This window comes from Petaurus breviceps, unplaced genomic scaffold (assembly GCF_028583685.1).
Source record: "Petaurus breviceps papuanus isolate PSGF00001 unplaced genomic scaffold, PetGlider_PUasm1.0 80, whole genome shotgun sequence".
NCBI classification, from domain to species: domain Eukaryota; kingdom Metazoa; phylum Chordata; class Mammalia; order Diprotodontia; family Petauridae; genus Petaurus; species Petaurus breviceps.
In genome coordinates this window covers 9,539,875-9,557,264 of record NW_027186540.1, presented here as the reverse complement: position 1 = coordinate 9,557,264, position 17,390 = coordinate 9,539,875, and the positions used below count along the sequence as shown (strand labels likewise).

At 38.5% G+C, this 17,390-nt stretch overlaps 1 pseudogene; it reads left to right on the top strand.

The window, feature by feature from the left end:
• Positions 1–4,294: 4,294 nt before the first annotated feature.
• On the top strand, positions 4,295–5,749 carry LOC138175971 (cytoplasmic tRNA 2-thiolation protein 2-like; annotated as a pseudogene).
• The last annotated feature ends 11,641 nt before the right edge of the window (positions 5,750–17,390 follow it).

Genomic DNA, 17,390 nt, shown 5'->3' with positions numbered 1-17,390 from the left:
TGTTAAATTGGTCCCGTGCCCTCTATCTATGTATACCTGTAAACGTATATGCACACATTAACATATGTATTCATATGCCCGCATACCCTCATATAAAGACATATATATATATGTATATATATGCATATATATATATATATATATATTTCTAATCCCTTCAACTACTGAGAAAAGTTTCATAAGTTACAATGATTGTTTTTCCATGTAGGAATGTTAATACTTCAACTTTGGCCAGGTGGCTCAGCGGGCAAAAGCACCGGCCCCAGTGCCAGGACGATCCGGATCAAATCTGGGCCAAGACACTCAGCACCACACCCAGAAACAACAACTGGCCGTGCAACCCCAAGCAAGCCACCCAACCCCAATTGCTTTAAAAAAATAGTTCAACTTTGATAAGTTCCTTATGATTTCTTTTCCCTGTTTACCTTCTCATGCTTCTCTTGCTTCTTGTATCTGAATGTCAAATTTTCTATTCAACTCTGGTTTTTTCAACAAGAATGCTTGAAAGTCCTGTATTCTACTGAATGACCATATTTTCCCCTGAAACATGATACTCAGTTTTGCTGGGTAGGTGACTCTTGGTTTTAATCCCAGGTCCCTTGACCTCCGGAATATCACATTCCAGGCCCTTCGATCTCTCAGTGTAGAAGCTGCCAGATCCTGGGTTATCCTGATTGTGTTTCCACAATATTCAAATTGTTTCTTCCTGGCTGCTTGTAATAATCTCTCCTTAATCTGGGAAATCTGGACCCTGGCTATAATATTCCTAGGAGTTTTCTTTTTGGGATCTTTTTCAGGAGGTGATCGGTGGATTCTTTCAACCTCTATTTTGCCCTCTCGTTCTAAAACATCAGGGCAGTTTTCTTTGAGAACTTCCTGGAGGATGCTTTCCAGGCTCTTACTTTGGTCATGGCTCTCAGGCAGTCCAATAATTTTTAAATTATCTCTCCTGGATCTATTTTCCAGGTCAGTGGTTTTTCCCATGAGATATTTCACATTGCCTTTTATTCTTTCATTTGTTTGGATCTGTTTAACAGCATCTTGATTTCTCATAAAGTCATTAGCTTCCATTTGCTCCAATCTAATTCTGAAGCAATGATTCTCCTCAGTGAGCTTTTGAGATTCTTTTTCCATCTGGCAAATTCGACTTTTTAAGGCATTCTTCTCCTCATTGCCTTTTTGAGCCTCCTTTGCCATTTGAGCCAGTCTGTTTTTTAAGGTATTATTTTCTTCAGTCAGGCTGTTGACTCTCATTTCATAATTTTCTTGCATTGTTCTCATTTCTCTTCCCAATTTTTTCTCCACTTCTCTTATCTGCTTCTTAAGGTCTTCTATGGCCTGTAACCAGCTTGTATTTTCCTTTGAAGCTTTTGGTGCAGGAGTTCTGACTTCACTGATTTCCTCCTGTTCCATGCCTTGCTCCTTCTTATCCCCAAAATAGGAGTGTAATGTTGGAATCTTCTGTCTGCTTTGTTTCCTTTTCCTGCTCATTTTGCCGCTCAATGATTTGACTTTTGGGCTTTTTGCCACAGTAGGACTCTGCCACCAGACAGGGGAGTTTTCGTCCCAAAAGCTGGGGTTTTCTCAGCTGCCAGAGGTATTAGATGGGTGCCCTCTCTGAGGTCTCCACATGCTCTGGCAAGCTGGACACACACCCCAGGACCTCCACCCTAGACTGCAATCCAGATCCAAGCAGGTTAAAGCAAGAGCGATTACCCCTCAGACTGGTGCTTGGTCCCCCTACACTCTGCAGGCCAGGAGCTGAAGCTGCCACGTGGCACTGGCAGGCTGTGCTGGTGTCTCAACGGTTTCTCACCCAGGGGGTAAAAGCCACTCACTCCCACTTACTGGGTCCCAAAGTCCAGACTGCACTGGCCTCTCACCTTGTCCTTCGCATCTATGTATTGATAAATCTGGAAACGGCCACAGCTGCTCCTGATCTGGAGTCCCTCTGGCTGGTGGCTGGTCAGGCCCGCCCTGGGGCTAAAGCCTCGGAGTGGTGCTGGGCTAGGCTCCCAGAGCATTGTGCTGGCCGATTCCTGCTGGCCTGCCAGGCTGTTCTCAGTGGGAGGTTAGCTTCTCTGTGTCATTTTGTGGGTTCTGCAGCTCCAAAGTTTGTTTAGAGTCCCCTTTTTACATGGATTGGGGAGGGTGGAAGCTGGAGCAGTGGGAGGGTCGTGCTTCTACTCCGCCATCTTGGCTCTGCCCCTCCCCTGACCTATATTACAAGAAATCATAAATGAAAACTGCACAGGACAAAAAATGGATTATCCCACTTTTTGAAAAATTAAAATTAAAACAATAAAAAATTATAACCCCCAAACCTCAAATATCTCAGAAAGTATAAGTGATCCAAATTAATATTCTATTTACAGATCACCCACATCTAAGGACACAGTGCCACAAGTAAAGAAAGAGACAAAATATGGTGAGAGAAGGAAGAGAAGGAGGAATAGGAAGAGGAGGAAAGGAGAAGAAAAAAAAAGAAATAGAAAAAAGAATAACAAGCAAAATGACAAGGACAACAACAAAAAATTATGAAAAAAATAAGAACAAGAGGAAGAACAATAAGTAACAGCAGCATACTCCAACTTCTGTTCAAATTGGCAGGATGTGACTTTTGTCTTATCTTCTTCCATAAATTTATTACAGAAAATTCATACAAGGTGCTAGAAGCCCTCATTGTTATCTCCTGCCATTGTCAAGACAATGGTGCATCCCTCTGACTCAATTCCTCACCCTCATCATATGATCAGTCTATTTTCCCTCAAATAATACTTTACCCCAAAATATATTTTGTTCTTCTTCACATAAAAGAAGGCAGTAGTTAGAAGCAAAACAAATTGTAGAGGAGACAGAAGGTTAAAAAGAAAACAAAAAAGCAAGATGCACAAGTAGAAATAATAACTGTGAATGGGAATGTGATGAACTCACCCATATAATGGAATTAAATAGCAGAAAGGATTAGAAACAAATATTCAAATATATATTGTTTACAAAAATTGCATTTGAAAAAGAGAGAAGCACACAGAGTTAAAATAAGGAGCTGAAGCAGAATCTATTGTTACAGATGAAGTAAAAATGGTAGAGGTAGCAATCATGATCCCAGACTAAGCAAAAGGAAAAAAAAGAGACCTAATTAAAGGGATATGCAAGAAAATTACATCTTGACAAAAGATACCACAGAAAATGAAGTAATATCAATAATAAACATATATTCAACAAATGGCATAGCATCTCAAATTGTTAAGGAACAATTTTAATACATTTCAGGTGGCATAAAACTCTTCTGTTTGGGAACCTCAAATTTGCCTCTCGGAGCTAGTTAAATCTAACCATGAAATAAATAAGAAAGAATTCAAGGAGATGAATAGAATCTTAGAAAATTTAGATATTATAGACCTCTGGAGAAAATTAAATGGAAATATAAAGGAATATACCTTTCCTCAGCAGTTTATAGCACCATCACAAAAACTGACCATGTTTTAAGGCATAAATACCTCATAACAAATAAGAAAAGCAGAAATATTAAATACACCCTTTTCAGACAATAATGCTATAAGATTACATTAAATAAAATGTTATGAAAGCAGAGATTAAAAGTTATTTAGAAATGAAATAATAGCTAATTGGAAATGCAATAGTCTAATCCTTAAAATGAATGATTCAAAGAACAAATAATTTTTAAAAATAATTTTAAGTGAATAGATGAGGAACAGGCAACTGGACAAAAAACAATGAAAAATATGTGGAAATTAAATAATATGTAGAGTTGATCATGTGAGGGGAGTGCAGCATAGAAATCAGAAACCTTGAAAAGTTCTAATTGTTTATTTTTATGTCTTTCTTATTTTACTTTATTTTTAATCAGTTACATGTAATTTTTGAGGGGGCTATCAATATTTTTTAAAATTTATTTATTTACTTTTAGTTCACAACATTCAGTTCCACCATCCCTTGAGCTCCAAATTTTCTTCCTCTCCCTCTCTTCTGCTCTCTCCCCCCATGGCAGCATGCAATCTTATATAAGTTCTACAAATACCTTCACGTTAAACAATAGTCAAGTTGTAAAGAAGTTATAACCAATGGAGTGAATAATGAAAAACACATGTAATTATTTAACATTCATTTTGCAATATTTTGAGTTCCAAATATTTTTCCTTCCACCTCTCAGTTCCATAGCCTTGAGAAAGCAAGTAAATTGATAAAGATTAGAAAATGAAAGCTTGGGTGTCAGGTGGGTGAGGAACTACATCGGACCGGGCTGGCAGAGCCCTGGCGCGGCTGTGAACAGAAATGCATGAAGTGCAAGGAGGGTTTGCCTGTCTTAATCATCCACGCTGGAGTAGCTTTCTGCAAAGACTGTTTCAAGCCATATTATATTCACAAGTTCCGAGTAATGCTAGGAAAGAAGCGACTCATCTTTCCAGGAGAGAAGGTTCTTGCATGGTCTGGTGGTCCCTCATCCAGCTCAATGATCTGGCAAGTCCAAGAGGGTTTGAGTCGAGAATCTGCCAGGAGGCTCTGCTTTGTGCCGGGCGTCGTCCACGTCGATGAGGGAGCGGTTTGTGGGCAGAGTCCAGAGGGGAGAGCAAAGACAGTGGCGGAAATGAAGCTGATCCCGGTTGGCTTCCCATATCACAGTCTTCTTAGAAGAGGTTTTTAACTTACCCACGTCAGTCTTACAGCCTATTTCCCAGGGCCCCAGAGGGTCTGAAATACCTACAAGGAGGCCGTGGACGGCTTTATCCTCCAGAAGACAGGGGGAAAGGAGCTCAGCACCCAGGACCCAGGGGGTCAAGGGGAAGTTACTGGTGCCAGCCTCCCCAGACCAGCTCAAACCTTGGCTTTAATGACTCTCTTCAGCTCGGTGAAGACCCTGACTGCCAGAGAGGAGCTTCTGCAGACCCTTTGGGCCCACCTGATCCTGCACGTAGCTGGCTGCCAGGCTATTCCAAAGTGATGCTGGGTGACAGCTGTAGGCGCCTGGCCCTCAAGCTCATGACCAATTTGGCCCTGGGGAGAGGGTCTTTCCTTGCCTGGGACACAGGCTTCTCAGATGACCGGTATGGGGATGTGGTCATGCTTCGTCCCATGCGACACTACACCTTGAAGCAGATAGCTTTTTACAACAGGATGTTTGGAGTCCCCTCTGTCTTCACCCCAGCCATTGACACCAAGGCCCAAGACAAGGCAAGTATCCACCGGCTGATGGAGAACTTCATCCTCAAATTACAGGCCCAGTTCCCTTCTACCATCAGCACTGTGTACAAGACAAGTGAGAAGCTAGTGAACGCTCCGGGAGATGGGGATGCAGCCGACCCCGGGACTGCCCTCTGCCTGCTCTGCACGTGTGCTCTGAACATTGACAGCACAGACAATGCCACTGCATTTGGAGCCCAGACGTCAGAGCATCTGTCCCAGAGACCTTCACCTGCCCCTGCACTGCCCACGGGGGCTCCTGGGAGGCCCTGCTGCACCAGAGGGACCAAACGGCAGTCAGGCTGTTTCCAAGACACAAGGCCATCCGAGAGGGAGGAGCCCAGAGCCAGCTTCATTGAGCAGCTTTGCTACAGCTGTCGTGTGAACATGAAATATGTGCTCCTCCTTGGATCCCCTTCCTTCCTATATCCTGATGGAGTCCCGGTGCCAGAGCCAGAGGGCCTGGGAAAAGCAGGAGATCCAAGAATTCTTATTTGAGGAGAGTGAAGAGCAAAACAAGATGAGACCTGCCAGGACTGAGGACTGAGGACTGAACTGACGCTCTCAGCCCCATTCATCCCCAGTACCTGCTGGAAGGGCCAATGGCCAGGCATCCACTTTGAAACTCTGGGAGAACTGGGAGGCCAGAGGCCTACACCCTCCCTTTTCATCCCCTCGGCTCCTCGCCCCAGTTCTGGCTGCCTAGCCCAACCTTTCCTGATCCACCTTCACCTCCCCGGGTGGGAAGCCACATGCCCAGGCCCCGGGCCTCCTGCTACCCCGGCCTGCCATTTCCCAAACCCACCTCTCTGTTCAGCTGCTCTGCTGGTCTGGCTTCTCTGAAGCAGAAGGCTCTTCCCCCTCCCCACAAAACCCAGTCATTCCTACTAGTCAGGATGGGGGTGGATCTGAGGTAAGAGAGTGGACACAAGCCAGGAGAGGTGAGGCCACAACTCACCATTTAATTGTCCATCTGTATAAATAAATAATTTTTAATTAGAAAAAAAAAGAAAATGAAAGCTTGAAATAGGGGTGGAGCCAAGATGGTGGCTTAGAAGCAGGAAAACTCCCTGTGCTTCCCACCATAACCACCTCAATTACCTATAAAATATGACTCTCAACAAACTTTAGCGCTACAGAACCCACAAAGTGATAGAGAAAATCATGTCTCCCTCTGAAGGCAGCCTGGCAGGAAGGGTTCATCACAGTATTCTGGCACCAGCACCCAGCCCTATGTGAGACCTTGGTTTTAGCCCCAGCCAGCCTGGAGGGACTTGGGAGAGTGGATCACCAGCAGCTGTGGTGTTTTCCAGAATTTTCAACCCATAAATGTTAAAAACAAAGTGAAAGTTCAGTGTGGACTTTATGTGAACAGGGAGTCTAGAAGTGTGGTCTGTCCTCTGCCCATGGAGGGAGAAGAGGCTAAGGCAGCCACATGGCTGCTTCAGAGCTCCTGGCCTACAGACTGTAGGGTAACTGAGCAACCATCCTGAGGGGTAATTGCTCTTGCTTTAACTTGCTAGGATCTGGATCACTGTCAGGGGTGGAAGTCCTGGGGTGCATGACCCAATGCCAGAGTATGTGGAGGCTTCAGAGAGGGAAGCCAACTAATAGCTCTGGCAGCTGCAAAACCCCAGCAATTTGAGATTAAGCTCTCCTCTCTGGAAGTAGAGTTCTATTGTGGCAAAAAGCTCAAAAGTCAATTAATTGAGTGGCAACATGAGCAAGCAAAGGAAGCACAGCAACTGGACTCTAGATACCTTTGGGGGGGGACAAAAAGGATCAAAATGGAACTTGAGGAAGACAATAAATTCAGAGCTTCTGCACCAAAAGTTTCCAAGAAAAATATAAACTGGTTACAGGCCATAGAGCAGCTTAAGAAGGATTTGGAAAACCAAATAAAAGAAGTGAAGGAAAAATTGGGAAGAGAAATGAGAATGATGCAAGAAAATCATGAAAAGAGAGTCAACAACCTGACTGAAGACAATAACACCTAAAATATAGACTAACTCAAATGGCAAGAAAAGCTCAAAAAGCCAATAAGAAGAAGAATGCCTTAAAAAGCTTAATTTGCCAGATGGAAAAAGAATCTCAAAAGCTCATTGAAGAGAATCATTCCTTCAGAATTAGATTGGAGCAAATGGAAGCTAGTGACTTATGAGAAATCAAGATACTATTGAACATATCCAAACAAATGAAATAATAGAAGGCAATGTGAAATATCTCATTGGAAAAAACATTGATCTGGAAAATAGATGCAGGAGAGATCATTTAAAAATTATTGGACTACCTGAAAGCAATGATCAAAAAAGAATATAGAAAAAATCCTTCAAGAAATTCTCAAGGAAAATTAACCTGATGTTTTAGAACCAGAGGGCAAAATAGAGGTTGAAAGAATCCACCACTCACCTCTTAAAAATTATCCCAAAAAGAAAACTCCTAGGAGTATTATAACCAAGTTCCAGAGTTCCAAGATGTAGCAGCAAGTACCCCACCATCCTCATGGTGGCTGCCAACAAAATAGAAATTGAAAGAATTCACTGATCACCTCTTGAAAAAGATCCCCCAAAGAAAACTCCTAGGAATATTACAGCCAGGTTTCAGAGTTCCCAGATCAAGGAGAAAATATTACAAGTAGCCAAGATGAAACAATTTTAATATTGTGGAACCACAATCGGGATAGCACAACATCTATCAGCTTCTACATTAAGGGATCAAAGGGCTTGGAATTTGGTATTCCAGAGGCCGAAGGAGCTAGGATTAAAACCAATAGTCACCTACCCAGCAAAACTGAGTATAATGTTTCAGGAGAAAATATGGTAAATCTATGAAATAGAGGTCTTCCCAGCATTCTTGATGAAAAAACCTGAATTGAATAGAAAATTTGACATTCAGATACAAAAAGCAAGAGAAGCATGAGAAGGTAAACAGGGAAAGAAATCATAAGAAACTTATCAAATTTAACTATTCACATTCCTACATGGAAAAAGGAGAATTGTAGTTTATGAAACTTTTCTCAGTATGATAATAGTTGAAGGGAATATAAATGTGTGTTTATATATGTATATATGTATGTATGTATTTATATATATGCATACAAACATACATGTGTCTACATAGGTGGGTATATGGGTTTATGAATATATATGTGAGTATGAATATATGTGTACAGGTATACATAGACAGTGGGCACAGGACCATTTGAATAGGAAGGGATGATACTTAAAAGGTGAATTTGAGAGGTGACCGAGTAATATAATGAGAGGAGATGGGAGAGACAGAATGAGGGTAAATTATCTCATATGGAAGAGGTAAGGGAAAACTTATAATGGAGGGGAAGAACAGGAAGGCAAAAGGGAATGGGTCAACTTTACTCTCATTGAATTTGGCTTAAGGTGGCAATTACATACCCACTAAATAGGGTATCTCACCCTACAAGAGAGTAGAGGAGAAGGGTATGAGAGGGCAGTATGATGGAGGGGAGGGCATGTTTGGGGGGAAGGAAATTAGAAGCACACACTTTTGAAAAGTGACATGATAGAAAGAAAGAAAATGAAAGCTTACAAAAGGCATGCTTTGATCTGTACTCTATTAGTTCTTTCTGTGGAGGTAAATAGCATTTTTCATTGTAAGTCCTTTGGAATTGTCTTGGATCATTGCATTACTGACAATTACTAAGACCACAGTTGACCATCATATAATATTTCTGTTACTTTATACAGTGTTCTCCTGTTCTGCCCACTTCATTTTCCTTCTGGTCAAATAAATTTTTCTGTATTTTTTTTTCCTGAAAGCATCCTTCATTTATTTTTTTAATAGCACAATAGTATGCCATTAGTCATATACCACAACTTGTTCAGTCATTTTTCAATCAAAATGTCAGTAGGCATCCCTCAATTTCCAATTCATTGCCAACACACACACACACACACACACACACACTCACACAAACATACACAAACAATTTGCTATAAATATTTTTGTACATACAGGTCCTTTCCTTGGTCTTTGATCTCTTTGGGATACACACCTAGTAGTGGTACTTCTGGATAAAAAGGTATGTATTATTTTGTAGACCATCAGGCATAGTTCTGAATTGCTTTCCAGAACAGCTGAACTTGTTCATAACTCCACCAACAGTGTATTAATGTCTCATTATTTTCAACATCCCTTCCCATATATTTTTTTTCTTTTCTAGCATATTAGCCAATCTAATAGGTATGAGGTGGTACCATAGAGTTGTTTTAATTTGCATTTCTCTACTCATAGCATTTTAGAGCATTTTTTTTCACATCACTACAAATAGCTTTTATTTCTTCTGAAAACTGACTACTCATAATCTTTGACCATGTATCAATTTGGGAGAGACTCATATTCTTATAAACTTGAGTAGTTTCTTTATATACCTGAGAAGTGAGAACTTTATTGAAGAAATTTGCTTTAACTCCACCCCCCCCACACACATACACACACATTTTCTTGCTTCCCTTCTACTCTTAGTTACATTGGTTTGGTTTGTGCAAAAACTTTTTAATGAATTGTAACCAAAATATCCCCTTACATCCTGTAATATTCTTGATCACTTGTTTGGTCAAAATTTTCCCCTTATCCTTAAGTCTGACCAGAAAATGTTTCCACACTGCTCTAAATTGCTCACAGTGTCATCATTTATGTTTAAATCTCTTATTTTATTTTTTTAATATCATACCAGCATAAACATTGAATTTGACTATCATATACTTGATAATTTTCCTTTTGGGATCTCTTTCAGGAGGTGATCAGTAGATTCTTTCATTTTCTATTTTACCCTGTGGTTCTAGGACATTGGGACAGTTTTCCTTGATAATTTCTTGAAAGATTATGTCTAGACTCTTTTTTTGATCATGGCTTTCATATACTTCAATAAATTTTAAATTATCTCTCCTACATCTGTGTTCCAGATCAGTGGTTTTTCTAATGACATATTTCCCATTGTCTTCTATTTTTTCATCCTTTTTGTTTTGTTTTATAATTTCTTGATTTCTCATAGTGTCATTAGCTTCCATTTGCTCCTTTCTAATTTTTAAGGGATTATTTTCATCACTAGCTTTTGGGCCTCCTTTTCCTTTTGGCCAATTTGCTTTTCAAACCATTCTTTTACTCATTGGGTTTTTTGTCCTTTTTGCCATCTGATCTAGTCTATTTTTAGAGTATTTCTTTAGTATTGGGGGGTGGGTTCTCCTGCAAACTATTGACTAGTTTTTCATGATTTTCTTGCATCACTCTCGTTTCTCTTCTGAATTTTTCCTCCACTTCTCTTACTTGATTTTCAAAATCCTTTTTAATCTCTTCCATGGTCTGTGAACAATTTATAATTTTCTTGGAGGCTTTGTATATAGGAGCTTGACTTTGTTGTCTTCTTCTGATTGTATGTTTTTATCTTCCTTGTAATCAAAGCTTCTATAGTCTGATTTTTTTTCTCTGCTGTTTGCTTATTTTCCCAGTCAGTTACCTGACTTTTTAACTCTTTATTAAGATAGGGTAATGCTTCTAGGGTGGAGGGCATACTATCCCAAGATTCAGAAGTTTTGTGCAGCTGTTTTCTGAGATATTTCTAGGAACATATAAGTTCTCAGTTCTTCCAAGTTGGCATGATCTAAGGAGAGGTGTTTACTCTCTCCTGGAATGTGTTCTGGTCAGTGAGTGGCCACAAGAACTCTTTTCTTCCCTGGACCTATGAGGAGGGTTCCGTTTCCACTGCTGCCACAAGCTCCGATATGCCAGTTGCCCTCCTCACCCCAGGACTGCAACCCAAATTCCTGTGTGGGCATTGCAACAGAATCCTGCACCAATGCCAGCAAAGAGATTCCTGTAATCTCTTTCTGATCAGTTGGTTGGTCCCCTCACTGTCTGTAGGCTGAGACCTCTGGAAACAGCCACCTCTGCTGACACCACCACTGCCCTAATGCTGCTCTGAGGCTGGGGTTGGTTTGTGCCCAGCTCTCACCCAGGTCTGACTGATCTTTCCCCCTGACATTATAAATTTTCTTTGGCATTTGTGGGTAGATAAATCTGGAAACTACCCCAGCTCCCACTGATTCAGTCCCCTGAGACCTGCTCTGGGTTTGTTGAGGCCCAGTCTATACTGGCACAGCCCACATATGACTGAATTCCTCTCCAAGCCCCATGCCACAGACCTTTCACATTGAACATCCAGTTTGTCTTGGGCTGGAAATTTGTTTCATTTTCTCTTTTTGTGGGTTTTTCTGCTCTAGAATTTGTTTAGAGTCATTTTTTACAGGTATTTGGAGTAGTTTGAGGGAAAGCTCAAATGAATCCCTGCTTTTACTCTGCCATCTTGGCTCCACCTCCAGGGATATACATTTTTAACAGACTTCTTCACATTATTACTGCCACCACTGGATCATAGATAAAGACAGATCTGAGAGAACACACATACACGTATACACATACACATGTCTATGTTCCTGTGTATGCATATATGTGTATGTGTAGTTAATAAAATAACAAATTACTCACAATGAAAAATAAAACAACAACAACAACAAAAGACCTTATGGAAAAAGACTCCCTAACATTGAACTTTGGTGCTTCAATGGAGTTTTGTTCCAGTTGGTAACTTTAGCTGTCTCTAAACTTACATAAGAGAATGGGATACAGTTGTAACCTTTTGTTAAAACTTATTGACTCATTGTAGCCATCTATCCAGATCAGCCGCCTGTTCTGAACAATTAAAAATTATAGGTGCGCTTCTTCCCACCATGTTTGAGAGATTTATTGTAATAGGGGGATAACTTCTGGTTGAGTGTTCTAAGTTGGTTAAAGATATGAACTTCAAAAATCATAAGTATAAAACTCATTTCTTTGGGTCTGGATACCAATCAATTCCTTTGATACTTAAAACACACTTTGAAGAGAATAAGTATCATTCTAACTTTATAAATTTATAAATATATATAAATGTATAATTTTATAAAAAGTTGAGGTTCAGAAAGTTTTTCACTTGCCAAAGGTCATATAACCAGTAGAGGGAAGAACCAAGGCTTGAATCCAGCTTTTCATCTTTATGTCTAGTATTCATTCCATTGCACCACATTTTTATTTTCATTAATATATCAAAATGTCAGTTTCAAGTTTCATCATCATGTTGTAAGCAAATTCTCCCCAGATGATTATTTGATCCTCTCACCTATACAATAATGATAATGAATGTATGACTTTCCAGTGTAATAAACATTTATTGAGTGATGGAAATACAATCAATAACTGAAAATTAATATTTTTCTATCTCAGATTAAAATTCTATGGAGCTAGGAAGCATCTCAGATGTCTTCCTTGATTAGTTCATTTCCTGGCAGGTATAAAAATAAATGTCTCAATGCTGTTTATGAATTTGACATATGTTAAGCATAAACTGTTTCTAAGGCATAATGAAGATATTCAAATATTCATAAAATATACCTTCACTTGAAATGTTTTCTTTCTAGTAGGAAGAAAGATATGTACAAAATAAGCATAATACAAAGCAAATATGAAGATATGATATATGTGTATATATAGATGTATGTATATATGCATATGTATGCATGTATATGTGTGTATATATGTATGTGTGTGTCTGTGTGTCTATCTCCAACGCAGTTAAGGTTATAAGATAAATAGTCGACTGGGGGAAAGATTCATAGGAAAGTTCTCTAACTTTTTATTTCCAAGAAATAAAATGAAATGATTCAGCTTATAAGAAGAGGCATTCCCCAATTGGCATATGATGAAAGGATATGAATAAGTGGTCCTTCTTAAAGGAAAGGCAAGTTACTGAAAGCCATATGAAAAGAAGCTCCAAATCAGTAACAATTAAAGGAATGCAAATTAAGGCAAATGAGGTGACAAATTGTATTATCAATATTAATAAAGTTGAAAGAAAAGGAAAATGACAAATTTTGGAAGGGCTGTCAAGGGAAAAAATTGTTATAGTAATTCACTGTTGGTGCAACTATGAAATGATCTAGCCACTGGAGAAAGTACTTTGGAACCATGTCCAAAATGTTTCTCACTTCTACATAGCTTTCACCCCAGATTTACTGCCACTAGGCAGTAAATTGACCTCAAAGTGATCAAAGATGGAGGAAAAGATCTGTGTGTCATCCTCAGTTTTTCATTATCATCACCCCTTATCAAATCTGTGGCCCAATCCTGTCAATTTTATTTTACCAACATTAGTCCTATATGCCCCCTTCTCTCTTCTGACAGTACTATCATTCTGGTTCAGGTCTTCATCACCTCATGCCTGAAATATTACAATAGTCTTACAGTGGGCTGTCTTGTCTCAAATACTACCTCCCTCCACTCATTTTTCAAAGTGATTATTCTAAAGTCCAGATTCAGCTGTATCACTCATATTTTTCACAAGTTTCTGTGGCTCCTTATTACCTCTAGGTTCAAATTAAAATCTTCTGTTTAGCTTTTAAAGCCCTTCATAAGCTGGCCCATTCCTACCTTTCCAGTTTTATTCTACTTTATTCCTCTATTTTGTGATCCAGTGACACAGGCCTCCTTGCTGTTCATCACATAAGATACTTCATTGTCCAAATGAGTGCATTTTGGCTGGCTGTCCCTCCTTTTCTAGGACTCTTTCCCACACCATCTCTGTCTCTTTTCTTCTCTAGCTTTTGTTCAAGCCTGAGCTCAAGTCCTACCATCTGAAAGAAGCCTTTCTTAGTTCTCCTAAATCTGAGAGTCTTTTCTCTTAGGTTACCTACAATATATCCTGTATATATCTTGTTTGTATTAAATTGATTAAATGTTTTAGTTCCCCCACCCCCAATAGACTTCAATAAATATTTTTACTTGATATATAAGTATAAAAATATTTATAGCAACTCTCCATTAGGGGGGAAAGAATGGAAAAATTAGGAGATATCCATCAAGTGGTGAATGGCTAAATAAATTGTGCCATATGAATACAAAGTATTTTAAGAAATGATGATGGGGATTGTTTCAGAGAAACTGGGCAACCTGGGCAGACAAATGAACTGATGAAGGGTGATGAACAGGAAAGCAGGAAAGCAATTATTACTATAGCAACAACAATGTACAAAGACACATATGCACATATACACACACATACATTCATATATATGTATGTGTGCACATATATATCTACATGTATACACATGCATATAAACATACATACATAGACACATGTGTATATATAAATTTATATATGCATGTGGGTGTATATGTGTGTGTACGTATGTATATATGTATGTATTCCTTGAGGAACTGGAGCTATTTTACTTTCATTTTTATTCCAATCAGCTTAACATTATACTTAATAAACAATAGTTACTTAAGAAGTGCTTGTTAATTTCTTGATTGATTTCAACAGATTAAGATCATATCAGGAATAGGGAATGGCATTAATAAGTGAACAAGAGGAAAAGATAAGGATGACCAAATTTCTGAAAAGATAAGTGGAGGCTGGGACCTATTTAAAGATAGGCAGAGATGGACAGTCCACAATCCTGTTTTAAACTGTTCAAATGGAGTCATATACATAAATACACATAAGTAGTATATTTAAACATCTTCACTATCTATTAATTCATCTACATGTATATTTTTGCTTCCTTTCTGACATTCAATTCTATTCTCCATAATTTTATCCTAAGTGGAAAGGCACAACACTAGTTAAAACCAGAGCCATGACATCATAGGTTATTGATTTAACTAGAAAAACTCTTTGATTCCTCTGAATTTTAAGACTTGATGACACTAATATCACTAGTTGTAGAACATCATTTAATTATTTCACCTCTCACTTTTCCAAACTGAATAATGCATTTAATATATCCTCATAAAACTAACTAGCTTTTATCTCTTTAATCCAGTCAACAAACACAAATTCATTAAATGTCTCCTCTGTACTAGAATATAGATATATGTATATGCATATTTTTATTCAATCAGTAAGCATTTTTAAGTATCCATTATGTACCCAGCAGGCTCTGAGAATAAAAAGACAAAAAAACAAAACAGTATCTGACCATAAGGAACTCATAGTCTATTGGAGAAGTCATGTAACCATGTAAACAAAACAGAAAAAAAGGTTACTGCAGAAAATCAAAATCTCTCCAGGTCTCACTAACTTCATCCATCAGGACTGAGCACTGAGTAATCAAATTTCCACCAATGAAGAGAGTCTTACGCAAATAGACTTGGAGCTGAAGGTTTCAAAGGTAATTTTTCAGAGAAGCAGGAGCAGCTGGTGGGAGCAGGAAAGGTTTAAAGTAGGTAGTGGTACTGGAGCCAATTTCTTTCTAATGCAATACTTCCCAGGGTAGAAACTTATGAAAAATTAGTATAAAATAACAAATGTAAGTTAAAAATAATTAAAATGAAATTTCAAAGATTTTTTTTTCTTTTGGAAGAATGAATGAGGTGCACCGTGATCAGTTAAGTAGCTTAGCATCACAGTGGGTGAGTGACAGTTTCACAGGGCTAATTATGGGTGTACAGTCACCAAGCACTTTTATCCTTGCAAAATAAAAATCTTCATCAATCTCAAATATCTCCCCCCCTGCGCCCGCCACCCACTATCAGATGGTTTAAAGGAAATAATAATCAAATATTTTTTTTTCAAAAATACCTTTGAAAAATGCTTGGCAGAATAAAAGTAACTTTTGAAATATCTGAAGAAGTTACAGGCTTGCATTACTTTGATTGCATGACACAATTCATCTACTGTTTTAAACAATATCTCTTTAATGACAGGAATATCTGAAGATTTTTTTCTTTTCTTTTTCCTTTTCTTCTCCTTCTCCTGACATAAACATGGTTCATATATGCTGAAGAAAGTTCAATTAACAGATATAAATACATTTCATTAAATGAAAATTTTAAGGAGAAAAAAGGATTTAAAAAGAAAATATTTATCCATATACTCACAAAGTCAATTACATTACAGGACTGTCATGTTCTTTAGTCTTTGAGCTGTGTGGAAGAAAGGTGGCATGAATGAAAAGAAGAAAAAAAGCTGGCTACATAGGCAGGAAAGCCCAGGTTCAAGTCCTGCTTCTGACTCATACTGGCTGTGTGACATTGGGCAAGTTACTTAAATCTCTCAGTGCTCTGGGTAACCCTCTAATACTATACATTTCAGAGAAGGTACAGACTGATATTAGCAGAAATATCTTCCCCCAGGAGTTCCCTCACCAATGAAACCATAGATGAAGTCTCTATCTCTGTATGGAAAGTAACATGAAGTGGTTTTCCTATGTTTTGTTAAAATAAGGAAAAATATTTTAAAAGGGAAAAAATAATGCCTAGTTCAGAATAGTTTGGCTGACAGATGGCCAAATTAAGCTGGAGAGGAGCTCAAGGGGTTCATGACTAATAGTATGCTTTAAAAAGGAAAAGTATAAAAAAAAAAAAGAAGAAGAAAAGAAAGAAAGAATAAGAATTGCTTGTACCAGAACCTTCACTCTTTATATTCTTTTTGGAAGACAAGGTAATTGGGGGTGGGAGAGGCTGAGGAGAGAATTAAAATTTCTGCATTAATTTGCATCTTTTTTTTTAATCTGTGTGAAAATTAATGCAGAACAATGGCTAGAGGGCTAGCATCAAAGCCAGGAAAACTGTTCACCTCCTATCTCTGATATTTAATGACTGTGTCACATTCTTTTCCCCAGTACTCCAGGCAACTGAATTAGGCTATGAATTGCAAGAAAGGAAGCAACCTGAATTTTTCTGAGTGAGGGGTTACCTCACTTGGGAATTTGTAATACTGATGAAATATCGAGCCTAGCTATTATTTATCCTTATCCCAGTTGTGAAAAGAGAAAAAAGAAGCAGAAAAAAACAACTCCACTGAAAGTACCTGAATAGTGGGAGAAGAAAATACTTGAAATGGCTCATCAACCCCTCTGCTTCTTCTGTCAGTTTGCCATGAGATAGATGAGAGTTCTTATCTCCCAAGTCTAATATGTCAGTCATGCTACAGTGATCTCTGGGGTCATGGAAAGAATGTACCTCCTGCTCTTGAACACATGGAAGTTCTGTAGGCAAGTGACAAAATAAAAAGTCCAAAATCAGTATTATTTAAATGTCAACCAACATCACATATACTTTCCCTGGATGTGCTGTTCTATTTTTTAAATCAGATTCTTAATTATATTTATCATAATTAT